The sequence below is a fragment of the Mytilus californianus genome, unplaced genomic scaffold, assembly GCF_021869535.1.
Source record: "Mytilus californianus isolate M0D057914Y unplaced genomic scaffold, xbMytCali1.0.p SCAF_10, whole genome shotgun sequence".
NCBI lineage: Eukaryota > Metazoa > Mollusca > Bivalvia > Mytilida > Mytilidae > Mytilus > Mytilus californianus.
Window position 1 is genome coordinate 29,878,522 of NW_026262582.1, and position 22,230 is coordinate 29,900,751.

Consider the following 22,230-nt stretch of genomic DNA (forward strand, 5'->3'; position numbering starts at 1 on the left):
ATAACAAACATATGAATTATTCGCAAACTTAGAAAGGAGAAATTAAGTGTCCCTATCTATTACCCAACTCTTCATAAGTTTCCAATTTCTCTCACGTTGTTTCCCATCCTACCCTTTTTTCCCATTAAGTTTCTATATGTTAGAATTGTCCTACATAGGCATGATATATTTGCATGATGTTGAGCAACAACCATCTTTCGTTAAAAAGAACAAAATATGAACATTTGGAAGAATGCCAATATATTTCTATTTTATCTTCTGGTCTAAAATTTCAGCAGTGAGCAACAAACCTATAAACAGTGTACTGTTTCACATTTTGTCATGTCAGGACATTTTATAGATTACTTAATCGTATGGGTTTTGCTCATTGTTGAAGGCAGAATGGCGACCTATAGTGACATATATCCACTTTATAGGGACTCCGGTGGATAGCTGTCACATAGGCAATCATACCACATCTCCTTATTTTGTGGATATGCATCATGTTCATGTTCTATGTACATTTACTTAAGTATATAAAATAAATATCAGTGAATTATCTTTTTTCGAAGATATACAACCTCTTATAATGTAAAGCTGTCTCAAAAAGTTATTGTTTTACCTCTTTTGTTGATCTTCTAGTGCTTTTCATTGGAATACCCATCTAATAGGTTTGGTGCTATTGTATCAGCTGTAAATTGCAACTAAAGTATAATCGACAATTTTTCATTCAAATAAGGAATTTATGTCTTTTTAAGACATCTTAAGCAATAAATAAAAAAAAAATGATTGTTTACAGTTTCCCGACCAACCTTTAAAGTTAACAAAATTGGCACTTCCTACAATAAATGAATATGTTATTGGTTTAAACATTTTTTTTTACTCTATCCTCATGTTTTAAATGTAAACGTGTGGAAAAAATGTGTCTTTTAAGGATATTTTAGAAACAGAATTGCATACCTATCTAACCAGTTCATACATTATGGTTCAAGAAACAGCCGATCAACTTTGATTTAATGATGGCCTTTCTAAAGTATATTATATTTAACATATTTTATGCATAAAATCTATTTACAAGCAACTAAGATTGGGCTACACTTAGTTGCAAATAAATAAAATATAACCAGAGCAAGTTAAAACATTTTGCCAGTGTACATATCTTGGAAAGTGTCCTTTCACAGTAAATTTACCCGTACATGTATAGAAATTCCATGATAGGAAATGTTTTCGATTTTCGTTTTTGATATCGTTAATTTTAACATAAAGAAACGAACTTACTAATTTGCGACAAGGAGATAAATTTAGTGTAGAATAAAAAGTTTATTAATTTTATGAAAGATGGATCTACCTCAGTGATACTTATATTTTTAAGATATATATTTTAAGGGGGTACCCAACACTTTGACTAAAATAGAATTAGCTCGTTTAATTTTCATAAAATGTTTACTTTGACCTCTTGTCAAAAATACGAAAATTTCAAGAAATTTGAACCACAAAGTTTACAGGAATAATTTCATTGGATATATAGCAGTATGACAAACACTAATTTTGATCATTGACAAGCTTGATTTCTCTTTACGAATATAGTATGTGATTAAAACGTTAAGCTGATTTTTAAGGAGTTACCTCCTTTAGGTTTTCTGTACCTCCTTAAGTTACACCAAATAACATGTTTTCTCTCTCAATAGAATGGTTGAAATTTATTATAATGTGGTTTTATTGCCTCGTCTGTGGCGAAAGTCATTGAAAGCGAGACACAGGGATTGCCTCTCCGGCGACGATGATGACGGCGTCAACAATTGACAATTGTTTAGTTTTCCGGGAAAGTTAGTTTGATAGGAACTGCTTGTGATAGATCATTGATATTTAATATAAAGTTGCATTACTATCAGTACATATTAGTTTAACGACTATTTTGAGGCCCTGCCCACTAGGTCATAGTCAAGTGACTTTGCTATAATTAGAAATTTTCAATGTTTAGTTTTCTGCTTAAGTTAGTTTGATTGGATCGTCTTGTGATAGATCAAAGATATTTTGTATGAAGTTACATTACTATCAGTACATATCAGTTTGACGACTATTTTGATGCCTTGCCCGGCCCCCCTAGGTCATAGTCCAATGACTTTGAATTAAATAGTAATTTTCAATGTTAAGTTTTCTGATTAAGTTAGATTGATAGGAACTAGTTGTGATAGATCAATGATATTTTGTATGAAGTTGCATTACTATCAGTGCATATCAGTTTGACGACAATTTTGAGGCCCTGCTCCCTAGGCCATGGTCCAGTGACTTTGATTTAATCATCCATTTTCAATGTTAAGTTTTCTGCTTAAGTTAGATTAAAGGAAACACTGGTGATTTATCAATGTTATGTTGTGTGAAGTGGCATTTCTATCAGTACATATCAGTTTGATGACTATTTTGAGACCTTGCCCCCCCCCCCCCCCCCCCCCCCCCAGGCCATGGTTCAGTGACTTTGAATTAATTAGCAATTGTAAATGTTAAGTTTTCTGCTTAAGTTAGATTAAAGGAAACACTGGTGATATATCAATGTTATTTTGTGTGAAGTGGCATTTCTATCAGTACATATCAGTTTGATGACTATTTTGAGACCTTGCCCCCCAGGCCATGGTTCAGTGACTTTCAATAAATTAGCAATTTTCAATGATAAGTTTTCTGATTAAGCTAGTTTGATATGAACTACTTGCGATAGATCAATGATAGTTTCTATAAAGTTGCATTACTATCATTACATATCAGTCATCAGTTTGACGTCTATTTTAAGGCCCTGTCCCCTAGGTCATGGTCCAGTGACTTTCAATCAATTAACAATTTTCAATGTTAAGTTTTATGATTAAGTTAGTTTGATAGGAACTAGTTACAATAGACAATATTTTCTATAAAGTTACATTGCTGTTTGTACATTTCAGTTTATCAACCATTTCGAGGCCCTACCCACTAGTTGGTCCAGCAACTTTGAATTAATTAGCAATGTTGCTGTCCATCAGATTGTCTTTTTCTGTATTTTATGCCGACAGGCGAGACATATCTTTGTGTCATCAGTTTAATTAGAAATTATTTTCACACATTTCTAGGTAGATTCCCCATTTTTTTTTTTTTTTTGATTTTTGATAAAAACAAGACTGAAATTAATTGTTCTTGTGTGTCTTTTTATCTTTCTGACTAGGCTATTAGGATCTACATCTCAGCCCATTTTCAGAAAGATCGGTGACTTTATGTGTGCCAAAAACGTTTAAGTGGTTACAAATAATAGATATTAAATCTCCCATTTTCTACTCTCACGTTTTGCTTTAAGGTAACACGATACCGAATGGCATATCTCCCGATTTCTAAACATTTTGGCACACTTGTACTTTGAATCGAGTCACATCGGAATATGTAATATAAAATGGGGGTCACCATTTTTGTTTTCTTGTAATTTTCATAATTATGAAAACGTCAATTTTGGCGACAAATTTACATAGATATATAGGGAAAATGCCTTTTTTCTACTTTTCTTTTTAGATTTTTCAATGGATGGCTATGTTCTTATATACGAAGAAAAACTAAAAACTAACATTATATCAAGGAGTGTATACTGAATCCATGCATGTATAGAAACTCATATGTCACTATCCTTGTTTTTTAGATAAATGGCTTTAAAGTTGATCGATACTCTTAGAATTTGACCGAAAACGAGTTATGAATACAGAATAACGTTATTCTTACTCAGAGGTATTGAAAAAAATATGTTTCGGGATATGAATGGAGTTTATTTCATTTTCATTTTCCTGTCGGATATCGTAGATTTCCTGGTAATTCAATATAAAATTATACTGATTTAATTTTATTTCGTCCTACACAGTGAAATTTCGCTCTCATGAATTAAAATTCACGCGAATCTCGTGTGATTTTCAACTAAACGAGCTTATACGTGAAACTTTATTTGATAATTTCATGTATAAATAACATAAATTTTATACAAGTTAAATTCACGTGCATTTTCAAAATAATATCTAAATTTTCAAATTATATTAAAGTTATGAAAAATAACTTTTTTTTTGTAAAGTTCACTTGAAAATCAAATGAAAAATTTCACGTGAGATTCATTAGAACAACTGAATCTTCAACTTAACTCTACCATTCTGGACAATGGTGATGCCACCGCGGCAATAATGCTTCAAAAATTTGATTAAGTAAACAGTGATGTTGAAGTACAATTTGAATTGATTGCTATGATTGATGGTTGCTTAACGTTCAGTGGCAAATATTTCATACATGTTCAGGACGATACAATACAATTTGAAATAGTTGTGTCTAAAAGACACATTTGATGCACTGGTCAAAAAAGGTAAATAATTCTGTTAGTTGTGAAAATTATAAAGAAAATAAAGATCCTGATAAAATACACATGTGTTCTAAAAAATAAAGTAACAAAAATACCGAACTCCAAGAAAAATTCAAAACGGAAAGTCCCTTATCAAATGGCGAAATCAAAAGCTCAAACACATCAAACGAATGGATAACAACTGTCATATTCCTGACTTTGTACAGACATTAATATAGTATACTCTGTATGGTGTAAACGTGTGAGTTGTATGTGTAATAAGTCGGACAAACCTTGCAAACTGTATGCAAAATTTCACTTAAAAAGACAAAATTCAACGTTCTGTCATTCGTGGAAAATTATACAAAAAAAAAATTCTGAAAATATATATATATATGCACCCTCTATATAAATTAAACACTCTGCGCAATATAATGGTTCCAGCTTGAAATTGTACATGTAGGAGGAATAAGTCGGAATCCGTACCCTGCGTGCCTTTATAAATTATCAAAATGCCAAATCCAGCAACCTGTCATTTAAAAAAAAAATCTGACGATCTGTGCACCTTTAGTATATATACAATATTAGGTCAATGTCAGCAAAATATAAACTTTTTTGTATGAGGCTGAGAAACTGGGGAAGGGCGAGGTTTTACCGAGCCCATCCACAGTTTTGTGCCGAATACAAAAAAGTTTATAATTTTATGACATTGACCTAATATTGTTTTCATACTGCAACTTAAATTATTACATTGATAGCTATTTAAATTGTAACACAAATGTCAAACTTATTTTCCTCCCTTAATGAACCCCTGTTTGTAGAGAAAGTGTTCCATGATGAAATTGACATTGCACAAAATATAGCTGTGTTACTATATTTAGGAAATAAACACAACTAGTTGCAGTATAAAAGTAGTAACACCAGGTACATGTACACAGTTTTAAAGCTGATTCTAAAAAAACTGTAGTCCTAAGAAATTAGCCGTATAAACCTTATATACCAAGTGCTGGATGGACGGTCGAACGGACACGGGTAAAATAATATGCTCCTGGCATTTTGTCGAGGGAGCAAAATAAATATTAGCGTATATGATGGTGTTCTATTTTATAAGGCATTTGGTGAAAATAGATCTTTTTGAATATGCAGTTCATAGTGGAAATGTGATTTTGGAGATCTAAAATGTAGCAATGTAAGCAAGCTAACATCTGCGTCATTTGGTCTTTGGTGGAAAATTGTCTGATTTGCAACCATACCACATCGGCTTATTTCATATTGGTTTGAGTTTTCTCCTGAAATGCAAGAAGTTTAAAGACTTTAACAAATATGTACTAAGAGACTGAAATATGTTACTGTGATAATCAAAATCTGGCTATTGTTGTGAACATGTGATGTTATAATTTGATAGATTTAATACTTACTATATTAAATATACTAATTAACTTTCCAATTTAAGGGACCGACGATTCTTTACTAAAACTACAAATTAGAAGTAAAAAGATACTCGTCCATCATGCATTAGTCATGATTATTTAGATGTCTTTGGTTTTGTTGTCGTTAATTGTCCAGCTGTTGCTGTCTTATTGTATATCCCACATCTCCATTTATTCACACAAGAAATACCAACACTTCTATTTTACACACATACTTGTATACGTGTTGTAAAAACGCCTTATAAAACTGTGAATACCCTCGGGCTTTTTCCGACGCCTACGTTAGCTATATGTCCCTCCTCAAAAAAGGCAGTTTTGTTAATCGTCTTTCAGTCGTTTTGTCTCCCCACTTTATGAAATGGTGCGTTTTTCAACTTGTACATTATGTCCAACTCAAAACACCAAAAATACACCCATCCCCGAATACCTGAGCGTAAATTAACATGAGTATAAAGTCTAAATGATTTTAAGAACTCGCTGATTTTTTCAGTTTGTTTATGCCGTTTGAGTAATATAGGTCAATGAAACTATCTCTTTATAATTTGTTTGCTTTCGAAGCGCTTTTCTGGATTTACTTTCATCAAAGCATCAATTAATCATTTAATGTGGATCCACGGATTTTTTTTAATGAGTCGTTTTCTTGTAAATTTCGAGAAAATAATTTCAGAATGGAAATTAAAAAAAAAAAAGTAACGTTACTAGTCTGACTAAAGCCAGCCCCAACTATCCACTTGCGTTTGTAGACACAAGTGGATACTGGGGGCTGGCTTTAGTCAGACTGTAACGGGACCTGAATTTTTTAATTTTATTTCGTCCTAACCAATTGCACATTTATTTCTGAGCCTTTGTTAATTTTCTCCTCATTCCGATGTTGTTGTCCTGTGTAGACTGCGCTTATACGATTACACAAAACTAGCATTTTATTTTTAAAATGTTTCCGAAACTATATCGAATTTCTTATGTACAGTCCAATGAATTCCAGAGACTGTTTACACTTAAAACACAGGGTAAGTTGTTCGGCCTAATAACCAAGTTCAACTATTCTTTTGTTCTCATTCCATGCAAACAAATTATTTTCGGTATGAGTTTCAACGTCTGCTTGTATGGTGCTTTTTCGCCTAATTCTATCCGTATTCTTTTCCAAATAAATTTCCTTTTTCTATTTTGCTAGCGGCGATTTGTTTTGGCGACCATTTTAAAACGAATGGGTTTCTTAACGAAATTGCTTTAATAGTGGTACAATTCTCCGTATTTTCACACATCATCCTGCGTTTCTATAAATCGAATTTCTATTTCAAAATATCATCGGGATACGGCGTGCATCATAAATAAGAATTTATTGCAAAAAAAAAAAACAAACAAAAAAACAACAAAGAATAAAAAACTCAGTCTGTTATGCATAAGAACATATATATAGATAAATCGTATAAATGCTTACTTATCAATAGAAACAGAATATTTCAAAAGTATATTTTTAAAGGTAAAGAATGAGCAGAAGAATTGGCGGAAGTCGACGAAGCAATCATTGTCATATAATGTATTGCATTAATTCTCTCGGCACTCTGCATCTAGACAAAGTTACAGTTAAAAATGTTTATCAAAAATAAAAGGATTTTTATTATGCCCCACCTAGGGGCATAATGTTTTTTGGTCTGTGCGTCCGTTCGTCTGTCCGTATGTTAAAGTTTTTCAGGTTAAAGTTTTTGGTCAAGGTAGTTTTTGATGAAGTTGAAGTCCAATCAACACATGTTTCCTATGATACGATCTTTCTAATTTTAATGCCAAATTAGAGTTTTGACCCCAATTTCACGGTCCAGTGAACATAGAAAATGATAGTGCGAGTGAGCCATCCGTGTACCATGGACACATTCTCGTTATTTGACCAGTTCGTGATTAAAGTACAGCGTAGGGCCTACATGTATTGTGTTTTTGTTCTTTCATTTGAATCGCATCTATGTAAAGGTTTTGTTTTGTGATAGAATATTATATGTATATACATAGAAAGCGACGCTAAAATGAAGCCGTTTTCTTAAAATATAATCATATATATTCGCAAATTAGAAATAAAGAAACATTTATCTTTCAATTATTTTATACTACACTGAGGCAGATTGTTTGCATAATTCGTTCTAAGTTATTATAAAACGTGAGGTTTCACGTTTGTCGTCAATTTCATGGATGTCGACAACAACAGGAACGATAACTCGTGGCGTAACGTCATTCGGTATCGTGTAACGTTTACTAGTTTTTGTTATGTCTACGTGTCACACGTGACATTAAATCTCCTACTTTTTTTTATTTATATGTGTCTCAATTGCAACCAAACAATGACCTCTCCTTATCTTTATTAACAAAGCATTCTATTAATAGGAATAAAAGGTGACATTTAAACCAGACGACAATCAACGATTCATTAATTATCAAACTGTAACTGTAAATTAGGAAATGCCATAGTCAAATTTATATAAAGCCAAATATGTCTAATCATACAACCGCAGAAGGACACCAATATAAATAATAATAGAGGTGAATGAACTTGTATTTACGTAGTATAAATATAAGGATGTCATATTTGCACGAGACGGCGTGCACAAAGTTGAAGGCAACTGTAAAATGCGCTTTTAAAAGTAGTTTTATATAACCGTGTTTAAAACATATTTTAAATAGGAAGTTTTTTTTATGATAAAATGGTGAATGCTAGCCATTAAAATCCACATTACTTATAAAGTTATCAAAATTAAATCTATAAAGTATGAAACGAACATAGAGAAAACGGCAAAATTATGTGAAACTTGTAACATAAAATAAGCCTAAAATAGAGTTTTTGACCTAAAATTTATACAAATTCAGCGTAATTTCCCGCATTTTCGTACAATAAAATTTTTCGGATTCGGACTATGACGTCATACGAAATTCACCGCAAAAAAATTGAAAAACGGCCATAGTGGATGCGTTGAAATGTAGTTCGTTATGTGTAAGAAGTAGTAATTTGGAAGGATTAATATTCGAAAATGGAAGAATCGGTAGGAAAAAAAAATTAATTGCTATTTTTTTATTTCAAAATAGCTTGATATTCCAAATGTGCATAACAAGAGGTTTAAAAAAATCTGCAAAATATGAATGATTCGATAGTCCAGGCTGAACACCTGAATTTTCTTAATGTCCAGCTATTATGTTACAATTTAAGAAATAACGTTTTAACGCTATTTTCTGAATAGGGTCCACGACATAGTCGCTTATTATTTCCATTACACTGCTCTTAGCATATATTTATTTATATTTCCAGAATGTGCATATACTGCACTTTGTTGTTAAAAGAAAAAGAAATATGTTGAACGTGTATGTTTAAAGCTATGTTATGAACTAAGTGTCCAGTGTTTTTGTAACGCGTTTGTTTTCTGGGGGAAAATGCCGACGTCGTAAATGATTGAAGTAATTTGAAGACGTTACGTTGGTTTCAGCTTTGTGCACGCCGTCACCGTGAACATTATTCATGCGTCGAAATAATGAAGGCTACTCATCAGTGATGATCGAATTAAAAAAAAGTTACAAGGCAAAATAAAGTTAGAAGTCGAATGACCAAAAATTCCAAAAGGTTTTACCAGCTACGGTAATCTATCCATGGGGTAGAGAATCCCTAGTATCTCGATTTGTAAACAGTTATTTAAGAAAAAAAAGAAAACAAAAGATTAATATTTCCATATATCATCTTTATAAATGTATATTTGTTCTTATATTATGTTGTTGTACCACTGTCCCTGGTTAGGGCAGGGTTGAACGCTCATAAACATGTTTAACCCCGCCACATTCTTATGTGCCTATCCAAAGTCAGGAGATGTCTGTCATATTTGTTTTTCGTAAATTTGTTTGTTATAAATTAGGCCGTTAGTTTTTTCGTTGAACTGTTTTTTCATGTCGGGACCTTTAATAGCCGACTATATGTTATGGGTTTTCCCCATTGTTGAAGGCCGTACGATGGCCTTTAACTGATTACTGCCACTTCATTTGAACTCTGGTGGACAGTTCTCTTTTGGCAATCGTACCACATCTTCTGACTTTGATAAATTTTCTTTATTTTGGAAATATACAAGATAACGATTTTTCTATTTAAACAATCAAATGAAAATTGTATTATGTAAAACAGTTTATGAATTTAAACCAAGGACATTCTTGACAAATGATTGTTTCCGCTCTCTTAACGCGAGGTGAATGTCATATAAACTGATGTCGCACATGCAAGAACATTAGTCATGCGTCGAAATATTGCATTGACATTTTGTACAATATTATGATACTTTTAAATAGTAACATATCATGCATACTAATTATATATAATAGTCAATAAAACTAGTCTAGCCCGCTAAGTGGCAACGTTTTAATTCCAACATACTATTTATATATTAACAACATTCAGATTTATTTAAAAGGGTCGGGAGGAAAAAGTAGTGACAACATCTAAAAATAGACGTCAAGCTTGATAACTTAACCATGTTAGCGTAAACATTTAAAGAGTAGTTCAAACTATATACAACTGTCAAATGGGAGGTTTAGCTAGCTATAAAAGGGTCGGGGATTAAATTAGGAGCATTATCTAAAAATAGTAGTCTAGCTTGATACTTAACCATATTAATGTAGACATTTTAACAGTAGTCCAAACTATATACATTGTAACTGTTTTACAAGTGGGAGGTTTAGCTAGCTATAAAACCATGTTCTTAGGAAATGTCTGAATCATGCTACCAAAATGACAGTTGTTTTCCAGTCGTTGTTTTGGTTGATATAGTCGAGTGTTTGAATTCGACGTGTTTTATTTTCCCTTTCTTTTAATTTACCTTGGAGTTTGATATCTTTGTTACGATATAGTTTTCCTTCAATCAATCAAAACATTCATGGTTAATTAATTGTTGTTTACTTAACGTCAAGTGGCAAGTGGTTCATGCATTTTGAGGAATGATGTCATTGAATGCATACCTTTATATAGTTACAACACCTCGTTGATTACGCAGACTCTGTGATAGGATGATTGATTGATTGATTGATTGGTGTTTTAACGCCACTTTCAGCACTTTTGCGCTATTTCATGGCGGTCAATTTTATTGGTGGAGGAAGCCGGAGTGCCTTGAGAGAACCACCAATATTCAGTAAGAAAACAGAAAATCCTAGTCAATTAAGATTGGAGTCGAAAACACATGCCACGTGCGGGATTCGAACTCACAACCTCAGTGTTGACAGTCTTGTCTATCTTCCCCCTTTTTTGACTGTTTATAACAGTAACAATTTGTTAGCTGATTGTAAAATGAATTAATATAATTATTGATAAATGGTTTGACTACTTAAACCACACGGCAACCGAAGGCCCTCGATAGAATGAAAATGAATAGTTTACCCAATGAAATAACCTGTGCAAATATGCGAGGTGAAATAGATAAGTAAAAATGAAAAATGCCATTAACAAAAAATCATCCTACCTCCAGGTAATGAAATGGTCGTCTAATAATGTCATATTTTACAAAGACATTAAACAAATCATATTTCATGGTAGCCATTACCACGCGACATAGTTAAGTATGAATGAAGAAGAGCATACATTTTAGATCTCACTCAAAATAATTTTGAACATGCACTTAACAAACATTTCTCAATTAGATTACGCCGACGTTGATTTGGCTATTCTCTTAGGTCAAGTTTCATACAGCTACTAGAGTCTTCAATCTTAATTAGATCCTTAGGTTTCATGTTTTGGGGTTGAAGCGTTCATGAATAGCAAATTCACTACAGAAGTCACTAGAAGAAGGGAGGAAATGTGCCAAATCTCGTAGAACTTACAAATCTCGATGGGTTTTGATAGAGTTCAATTTGCACAATGTTTTGGGTTTTTGATGATGGGTTATGGACCATGATATTTACTTTTTCTTTCGGACAGCTTATTTACGGTACTGTATATTTTACTTAGGATTTATTTATGCCTACCTTGTATCTTTTGTCTGATTAATTAATAGATTTATTGTTATAATATCACAGAAGTATTTTTAATCAGAATTAATTCTAAGTTATACTATTAATTCCTTGTTTACTACACTATCTTAAAACGATTTAAAGAATTTTCAAACATTTTTTTTTCTGAAAATGACAAACATGTCAGAGTTTGTAGGATAATGTTTTTTTTTTTTAAATAAGCACACAGTTTACCTGAGATCACCCCCAGTTTCTAGTAATGTTGTGTTTAGTGTACTATTGTTTGTCTGTTTGTCTTTTTCTTTTTTTAGCCATGGCGTTGTCAGTTTATTTTCGACTAATAAGTTTGGATGTCCCTTCCGTATCTTTCGCCTCTCGTTTACGATGATGCCTACGTAATTTATACCTTATGTTTTAGAAATTAGTTTGCTCTCATATTACTGTATAAAAACTCTAACGTTCGTGCTGTCGCCTCTATGTTTACTGTTATAACAATTAAACATGAATTAATATAACTATTGATCAATGATTGTACATTATTAAAAGCCATATACATATATATAGATATCTTATATGTTTTTATGGTAATTTTGTTATTCAGATTGTAGATTATCCTACATATATACAAGATGTTTGATAAACGCGTATTATTTTTATTAAACTTCATGTCATTATGTTTAAAATATTGTAAAACGGGATCGGCATGAACTTGGTGACACCACTGAATGACTGGATTTTATAACATCTGTTGTTTAAAATGCACTTTATTAATTTGTAGTTGTTAGAAAAATTGACAACGATGTTATTTCAAACAAAGTGTTTCTAAGAAAAACTGCATTTAAGGTGTATCACCACTATACCGACCCGATCAGAAAGCACATACCAGAAAGTAGTACATATTTAACACAAAATAGTTCCTACACATGGGTGTAACCTTCAAAATATGTAGAATATTTTGGTAATGTTGGTATTTTCGGTATTTGAAAGCTGAATGACTGGTAATCATTGTAGAACACTGTTTGACTTATAACTTTCAGTAATAAAACAAATGCATGAAATTTAAAAAGGAGGGTACATTTTTCCTGTTTGTCAGATCTAAAGTACCTGTTTCGGTACATCCGAAGTTCGGGGAACACGTTCGTTCTTATATGCAATTAAAGACATGTTGATTTTTTTCAGTACAAGACACCATAAGGTGTTGCTTTCACATGCAATGATTGTCACTTTATTGGAACTCAAGATAAAAGAGCTTCCTTAAGGAAATACTTGCTTTTATAAGATGGCTTAATTTCAGTAAAACAAAATGGAAGAGAGAACGCTGTTTTTAAGAACATTAAATTAAGAATGATTTTCTGTTAATTTGCGAAAGGTTTGGGGATTACGGAATTTGCAGCAAAGTAAACACCTGTGTATCATCCTCGTTAGAGTAATATCTCAAACAGTAATCTTAACTACGGGTGTCATATGTGAAGTATGACCTGCTGACCCTTCCAGAAAACCTGAGATCACGCCCGATTTTGGTGGGGCTCGTGTTGCTCAGTCTTTTGTCGTATTTCGTTTTTTTTGCCATGACGTTGGCCACCAAAATAACGTGAAATTCAACCAATGGCCTGAAGTTATTTTCATTTTGGTGTACGAATCAACCAATGGCCTGAAGTAATTTTCATTTTGGGGTACGAATCAACCAATGGCCTGAAGTTATTTTCGTTTTGGGGTACGAATCAACCAATGGCCTGAAGTTATTTTCATTTGGGGTACGAATCAACCAATGGCCTGAAGTTTTTTTCGTTTTGGGATACGAACCAACCAATGGCCTGAAGTTATTTTCGTTTTGGGGTACGAATCAACCAATGGCCTGAAGTTATTTTCGTTTTGGGGTACAAATCAACCAAAGGCCTGAAGTTATTTTCATTTTGGGGTACGAACAATAAAATTACTCATATTGCATTTGATTCTGAAACGGCAAATTACTGTTACAACTAACAATTCAAATTCTGATTCGATATTTGTTTGACGAAAAAACACATACATGTAGTTGAATGCAAAGAAATCACTTTATTATGAAAATGTATAATAAAATGCAGTGGTTTACGATACTTTCTGTTACTGAATTTAAAATACATATACAGCAACTTTCGAATATTTTTTAACATTTCTAGGATGATGGTCACTAATCTAACCCACAGACCAATTAGGTACAAATTTAATCGCAACCGACAAAAATGTCCGAAAGGTTACGGTATCGCTCCTTTTGGATGCTTTTCAAATTATCAGAGCAGTTGTCTCTAATTTAAAGACAACAATAGACTGACGACAGGAGATAGATATGCCATTACTTGTCTAAAAAAGCTTAGGAGATGACAACGAGAACCATTCATAAAAAGTCTTTTCAAGTTAATATCGCAAAAGTATGACCTATTATGGTATATTTAGTATTCTTAACACTATATCATTTATGTTGAGATAAAGTATAGTGCATTTTTCTGTATGACATATAAGCAAACAAGAAGACTGCGTAAACAGAATTACGCTACGAGTTTTTGTCAAAACAACACTGTTCTGTCTCTACACTCCCATTGGATTGTTATCAAAATAGTAGTACTATGATTAAATAGTTTGCATGGTTTGTACTCAATCTATGAGCAATTCTTCGCAAATCCAGCAGAACAGAATTGGGGATATAACAAAGTTAAAAAAAATCCATGGTCTATCTCCAATGGAAGTATAGGGATGAATTTCTAGTACTACATTGTTTGTAGTTAAATGTTCTTCAAAAAAGGGGATGCTTTATTTATCTAAGTTGCTTGTCTCTTAAAAAAAACAATCGAACGATGAGTTACTCTTCATGTATGTAAATTCATGCCAAATCTTGCAAGGTACAACATATGACACCGGTCTCTTGTGATTAAATAAATGTTGTTATGTATGGCAATTTGATACTATAAAAATGTCAATGAGAATAATGCAATTCCTATCAAAATACGTAATTTTCTCATAAAAAAAATATTATTTAAATCTCATTTAAAACTACTTCATAGCTTGATTGAGGATACAATTGCAAAATGCACTTTTATTTTCACCTTTTTTTTAAACGTAGGTGTATTTCCTCAACTTCTAATTAATGCACGAATAATCACGAGACATGCATGTTAAAAGTTTTGGTATGTATAACAAGGTGTATAATATTTTATAGACAGAATTACATTTGATTTTAGATAAATCCTTCAGACTAATGAGACGTGTTATATAAGGAAGACTAAGTAAAAGGTATGGTTGATATTTATATCATGATCCACTTGTTTTCAATACACTTACTGTAATGTGAAATTAATTTAATATTTTGCTTGTCGGACGTAAATAGAAAACATTTTTTTCAATGTTAAGTTCGAATCATGATTTTTGAAATATGTTAACTAAAAGATTAACAACATCGACAAATAGATTTTTCTTTGTGGCTGACTCTTTGTTTGATTTTGCTGCACAGGTTTTCAATAGAATTGAAAAACATTTCTGAATTATTTTTGTAAATGAATGTTTTTTTTATTATATATTTTTAATACAAAAAAAAATTGAAGGTAAAACGATTGTTATTTCGATGTAAGACTGTTTTCTGATTTTGATAATACATAAAAAGCGTCGTGTGAATCAAATATGGTTATATGTCCACTTTTGATAAAAATGGAGATAGCCATATATTTGAGATCCAAGTGCAATGGTCTATCTCCCCATACAACTATTATACAAGATTTCTACACGCTACGAGTTTTTGTCAAAACTACACTGTTCTATCTCTACACTCCAATTAGATTGTTATCAAAATTATCTTAGTAGTACTATGATAAAATAGTTTGCATGGTTTTTACTCAATCTATGAGCAATTCTTCGCAAATCCAGCAGAACAGAATTGGGGATATAACAAAGTTAAAAAAATCCATGGTCTATCTCCAATGGAAGTATAGGGATAAATTTCTAGTACTACATTGTTTGTAGTTAAATGTTCTTCAAAAAGGGGATGTTTGTCTCTTAAAAAAATCGAACGATGAGTTACTCTTCATGTATGTAAATTCGATTGCCATATAACAGTTTGATTTCTCAGTCAATTATTTAAGATATCGAGCTTTTTAACTTTAATTTTAATTTGTACCACTATTAATGGGAGATACATCATTATAAGATTCACACGACGAAAGATAACAGTATGCTGCCAAACACAGTTGACATACAATGTAAGAACATTATGGACAGTATACTTGTAATTTGGATAGCATATCATCCTTCAGAATATGATATGAAGTATCTTAGTCAATATTTTGCAGTTTAAAAGATCAGGATCAATATAACAAGAAATGCATTTGATTCGAGCGTTGAGTCTTTTGTAGACGAAACGCGCGTCTAGCGTACAAAATTTCAATTCTGGTACAAAATGTATCTATGATGAGTTTAGTTGAAGGAATATGTGCCAAATTTTGCAAAGTACAACATATGACACCGGTCTCTTATTGAAGACCTTATTTTTTGTTATATATCTCATTGGCATATACCTCCGAACACTTTTATTCATTTATTCTGACATAAAACAGTCTATGTTTTATTTATTTCATACACTGACCAACTACTGACGAGACATTTCTAGTAATATATAATGACTACACATCATAATGTCTTTTATGTCGGACATTGATGATTTGGAAGTGTTTGGTCAAGGGTTGTCTGCCAATAATTGGAAATTTCACTGTTAAACATGTTAAACTAACGTCCTGTATCATTAAACAATTCACCAAAGATATCAGACGTATGATTACTAGTACCTTAGCGGTATTTGGCAAAACTTTTAGGAATTTTGGTCCTCAATGCTCTTCAATTTCGTACTTTATTTGGCCTTTATAACTTTTTTGGATTCGAACGTCACTGATGAGTCTTTTGTAGACGAAACGCGCATCTGGCGTAAATACAAAATGTAATGCTGGTATCTATGATGAGTTTATTTAGTACGCTAAAATGCTTGTCTCATCTTTTTAAGACTCGCCAGTGCCGCTCAAATCACAATATTCGGAAGTCTAAATCAAATAGGAAGTTGAAGGGTATTTAATACTACTAACTTTTCCTTAGTAAATAAAGGCAACAGTAGTATACCGCTTTTCAATAGTCATAAATCGATTAACTGAAACCAATCCTGGTCACAAACCAAAACCGAGGGAAACACATCAACTAAAAGAGGAAACAAAACGGAACAACAGAAACACTGAACTGCTACAAAAACAAACGCCAACATACATAAAATCGGACTATTTGATAACAACTGCCATATTCCTGACTTGGTACAGGACATTTTAAGACAAAACGGTGGGTTGAACCTGGTTTTATGGCTAGCCAAACCTCTAGTAAAATGTACTTGAGAATATTATTGGTTCTTGGTATATCTGGGTTTATTAGTAAAATGTACTTGAGAATATTTTGGTTCTTGGTCTATCTGGGTTTATTAGTAAAATGTACTTCAGAATATTCTTGGTTCTTGGTCTATCTGGGTTTATTAGTAAAATGTACTTCAGAATATTCTTGGTTCTTGGTCTATCTGGTTTTATTAGTAAAATGTACTTCAGAATATTCTAGGTTCTTGGTCTATCTGTATTTATTACGATGTCTTTCGTCCTTTGATTTATGGTTTATAATTGTCTCTTTGGTGTCTTTTTGTCATTTGATTGTATGTAAACAACCCTACCATATAATCAAAATCATTAAATAGTATGCCTTATCTTACATAACTTTTAAAACATTTCTTATTGATAAAAGCGGACAAATTTTCGATATGAATTATTTTTAGTAAATAATCTGGACTTAACGTTTAAACCCGCTTTTTTATGTTCTAAGTCAGGAGCCTTTTGTTCAGTGGCTGTCGTTTGTTGGTGTGGTTCATAAGTGTTTCGCGTTTTTTTTTATATATATTAGACCGTTGAATTGTTTTACACTAGTCTTTTGGGGCCCTTTATAGCTTGCTGTTCGGTGTGAGCCAAGGCTCCGTGTTGAAGGCCGTGCTTTGGCCTATAACTGTTTACTTTTTACACATTTTCACATGGATGGATAGTTGTCTCAATGGCACTCATACCACATCTTCTTATTTATATTATAAGAAACCCTCTGCAGTCAAGAAAACAAATGACATAGGGATCCCTTTTTAACTTGTATATCCAATTTACCAAGAGAATTATAAACTGAAAAAAAAAATCACAGTACATTAAATTGTATATATATTTCAATTCAATACTCTACACTCCTTGAACATTGTATTTGATCATACATTTGATTTAGTTCGGTTTTATGGATTTTCCTGTTTTTTTTAATTTACCTTGAAGTTCGGTATTTTTGTTAATAATTTTTTTCTTCGTTATGAAAATAATTTTTTTCTTCGTTATGAAAATAAATATTTTCTTTATTTGAATCATCTCCACTTAACCATGGTTCTAAACGTTCTTTTTGCGTAAGGAAAGAAACTTACCAAGCATGCCCTATTTTATCATTTAAATTACAAATGTATCTTCCCTGTTCGATATAATGATATTGACAGGTCACGTGATAAATACTAAACACACACACTAATCATTGTCCATAAGATACCTTCAATACTACTTGTATATATAATAGACGTGTTAGGAAAGTCAATACGATTTTGACGCTGATGTTAAATACCAATACCCCTACAGGCTATAGTGGGGACCATCTCAAAAAGCACAGATAATCATTCATTATAGTTACCTGTATGGGTTTGGATACTGCGGAGATGATTTTTAAACAATAAAATAATAACAATTTATTCCGCAATACACGGACGAGGATCCAGCAAAACAACACGAACATTATTCTTGTATTGTGTCATAGTAGGGATCGATTAAGTTTAAGATCGTTGTTCCCCCATTTTTTACTATGTTGTTGAACGACCACAAGGAAAATCTACAAAGTGATCAAAATAAACGAATAGAAAAAAACACAGGAATCAAATCACATTCGAATCCGATTTTTTACTCTACATCAATCTTGTTCAAAACGTTTTTTTATTTGAAATTTATTTAAAAAATAATTGTCATGTCGGGGCCTTTCTTAGCTTTTATATGCGGGAATGGTTTTGCCCCGTGTTAGGGGTCTGTCATACGGTGATCTATAGTTGCAAACATTTACGTCATTTGGTCTCTGGTAGATAGTTGTCTATTTTGGCAATCATACCGCATCTCCTTATTTTATATCATTTTCTAGAATAGAGAAATGTGTTACACAGTAGCGTAAAATTCTAAAAATAAACCAAACTAGAAATGTGTGTACTTGACAATTAAAAAAAAAGACTGAAACAAAAGCGTTTTCAATTTGATTATCTTTATATTTTTATTTCATCTAGAAAGGTCACTGACAATTCTATATAATGTTAAATGAATTAATTCTTGTTCACATAACAAATTTTGCCCTGACATTTCCCTTCTATCAACTTTTATCAGTTAGTTTTTCGGAAAAGAGAGGTTATCGAATTAAGTATTAAAAGATTACAACGTTTGGACATTACCAAGCATGTTAAATTTACGTTTCGGTGAAGGGTCGGAAGTTGTTTTTTTTTCTTGTTACCACGGCTTCCTCCACCAACAAAACAGAACACCACGATTGAATTGAGATATTGTTGAAAGTGGCGTTAAACTTGCATATGGAGAAGTTAATGTTAGTATCTTTGGGTCAGGAGGTTATTTTGAAAATGGAATATTCATTTTCACCTCTTTCAAAACAAAGTCTGCTAAACTATATGTCGGGCATTTTTTTTATTTTCGATTTGCTTCATTTTGTTTTGCCTTAGATTCACTATACACTTCGCTTTCTAAATTGGACGGTATATAGTGATGGGTGAATTGGTCCATCCGTCCGTTCTTTCGTCCCTCTGTCCATTCATTGCATTCATACCCAGAAAGTTGTAGACAATACGAGTCACATATAGCTCATGGAAAGTGGTTTTCCTGAACATTAAAACGATGCGCAGCAAGACAACCTTCTACTGTAGCCCCCTGCTTCTTAAAGTTTTATATAGAAATAGCACTGTATCCACTTGTGTCCACTTTTGATTTTATTTTTTATATATAGATATAACGATGAGTTCAGATTAGTACTGATTTGTTTAAACCACACATATATGCGCGTCCCTGTTTCCCTGGCCACAAAATGCATGCTAACTATATTTTGCAACGGAAATAGGACATAATGTGGAGAGACAAACTGAGTTATTTAACTATTAAACATATTCTAATCATATCGCTTAATATATATATTTGGACTTGTGGCCGTAAAATCCGTCATTCCCATTCTTGACTCTTACATATATTTTTGTTAAGTTTTGTTTTGCACTCTTAGATCAAACAAATACAAATTAATGTATGAATGTATGAAGATCTACGTAAGGTCAATGTACGTCTTTAAATTTGGAGTCGACGTTAACTGTTCGCTTCATGGTGTATCAAACACACCACAAAGCTAAACTATACTACGCCGGGATACTTTTCAGTGCAATTGCATTTTGAGAAAGTCAACACTTAAATCTTGTATCGGTATTGGTATTTAACATCAGCGCAGTATTTAAACCCCTTTCCTTACACGTCTAATAAATATATGCATACTTTCCAATGTAATATTTGTTCGTAAATGTACTGATAAAGGAGTAAACGGTCAACTAATTCGAAGGATTGCTTCTTGTTTTCAGTAAATGCATGGTCATAACTACTTAGTAGTAGAAATAAACATATATAACCATTATCAGTAATAACAGTATTTGAGACAAACGATCACTATTATTCAGTACAAATAAGTGCTTTTTGCTTGATTTAGTGGTTATTAAGTCTCCCAAACGAAGTTTGGAAAGACTTATTGTTTTTGCTCAGTTCTTCTTCTTATTATTATTCTTCTTCCTCTTCCACTTCCTCTCATGCCACTTTTAAATTTGAACTTGTCCGCACCCGTTCTCCAAAACCGCTTTTCAGATTAACTTAGGGTTTCACAATATGTTAGAATAACATGTCTAGTGGTGCAATCAGGGTTTTGTTTGTGCAATGGGGTTTATAAAGGGGTACTTTGAGGGACAAAGGGTTAGTCCCTAGGGATCATCCCGACCCCCTGCCATTTGAGAAAGTTCTAATATCTTGTAAATTGTCGAGATCCCCACCCCTAAACCATAAATATTCTGGTTTGTCATGATAAAGCACATAAAATGAAATACAGGGTTAGTCCCAAGGGGTCACCCCCACCCCTTGCCATTTAAGAAAGTTCTAATATCTTGTAAGTGGTAAAGATCCCCACCCCTAAACCATATATATTCTGGTTTGTCATGCGCAGATGGTTTGAATGATATACAGGGTTAGTCCCAAGGGGTCATCCCGACCCCCTGCCATTTGAGAAAGTTATAATATCTTGTAAATGGTTGAGATCCCTACCCCTTAACCATATATATTCCTGTTCGTCATGTCTCGAACATTTGAATGACATAAAGGGTCTGTCCCCAGGGGTTCCCCCACCCCCAATGTTCTTATATCTTGTAAATGGTCGAGATTCCCACCCCTAAACCATATATATTCCTGTTTGTCATGTCTCGAACATTTGAATGATGTATAGGGTCAGTCCCTAGGGGTTCTCCCCACCCCCAATGTTCTAGTATGTTTTAAATGGTCGAGATCCCCACCCCTAAACCATATATATTCTGGTTTGTCATGCCAAGATGATTTGAATGATATACAGGGTTAGTTCCCAGGCATCACTAATGCATATAACTTTACTGGACCAAACCAATTTTCCCTGGACTTTGCCCAATGTCAGGCAACCCTTGGAATTACGAATTATGGGAGCTTCGTTTGGGAGACTTCGTAACGGCATCCTGTTACAATCATTTCTTGTTTTCATTAGATTATTCACATCTGTCTTAAAAATATGTAGGATAGTAAATTCCATGCGAACATAATGAAAATTCTAATAGTTTTATACGGTATTTATCGTGGTTTCGATTATATCCAATTATAATTCTATGGACTTCAAAGTGCATCGTTACATCTAAGCACCTAGAAAGCAAAGTTTTCATTTCTGCAATGACATGTTTAATTTTATATCAATGATACAATCACTCATCAAGGTATACCAGGCTTGTGATTTGGTACATTAGACGTTCCGTCTACTCATTAATGACTCTAGTTGTTCTTTAGCTGAATCATGGAAGTATTATATTGATAATATTGATTGATTGAATGTTGGTTTCTTAACGTCCAGTGGCGAATATTTCATGCATGTTCAGGACGAGAAAAAGTTAACAATAAATACAATAGGTAGTTCTTGTAATAGAGGCCATCCTGGATGATGGTCTGGGAAAAGTGGACTGCCACTGGAAAATGAGGGTATATTGGATAGGGACAGAAGTTGGCCTTGCAAAAGGCCTCCTACAGACCCCTCAAAGAGTTGTTACAAGGGATCTGAACGTGCAAAGAGCGTGGCACTCTCTTTACACGAGGCATCGGATTTAACGTCCTCATTCTGACC

General features: G+C 32.9%; 1 protein-coding gene across 3 annotated transcripts in view; it reads left to right on the forward strand.

Moving 5' to 3' along the window:
- Nucleotides 1-22,230, forward strand: part of LOC127717909 (uncharacterized) — a 44,193-nt gene that overhangs the window by 13,734 nt on the left and 8,229 nt on the right. Inside the window, exon 2 of one of the 3 annotated variants that reach the window (XM_052223776.1) lies at nt 14,907-14,958. The gene's annotated coding sequence lies outside the window, so the exon portion shown is untranslated. Of the gene's footprint in view, nt 1-14,838; nt 14,959-22,230 lie in introns of those variants that run through there. The other 2 variants (XM_052223775.1, XM_052223777.1) reach the window with 2 other exon arrangements.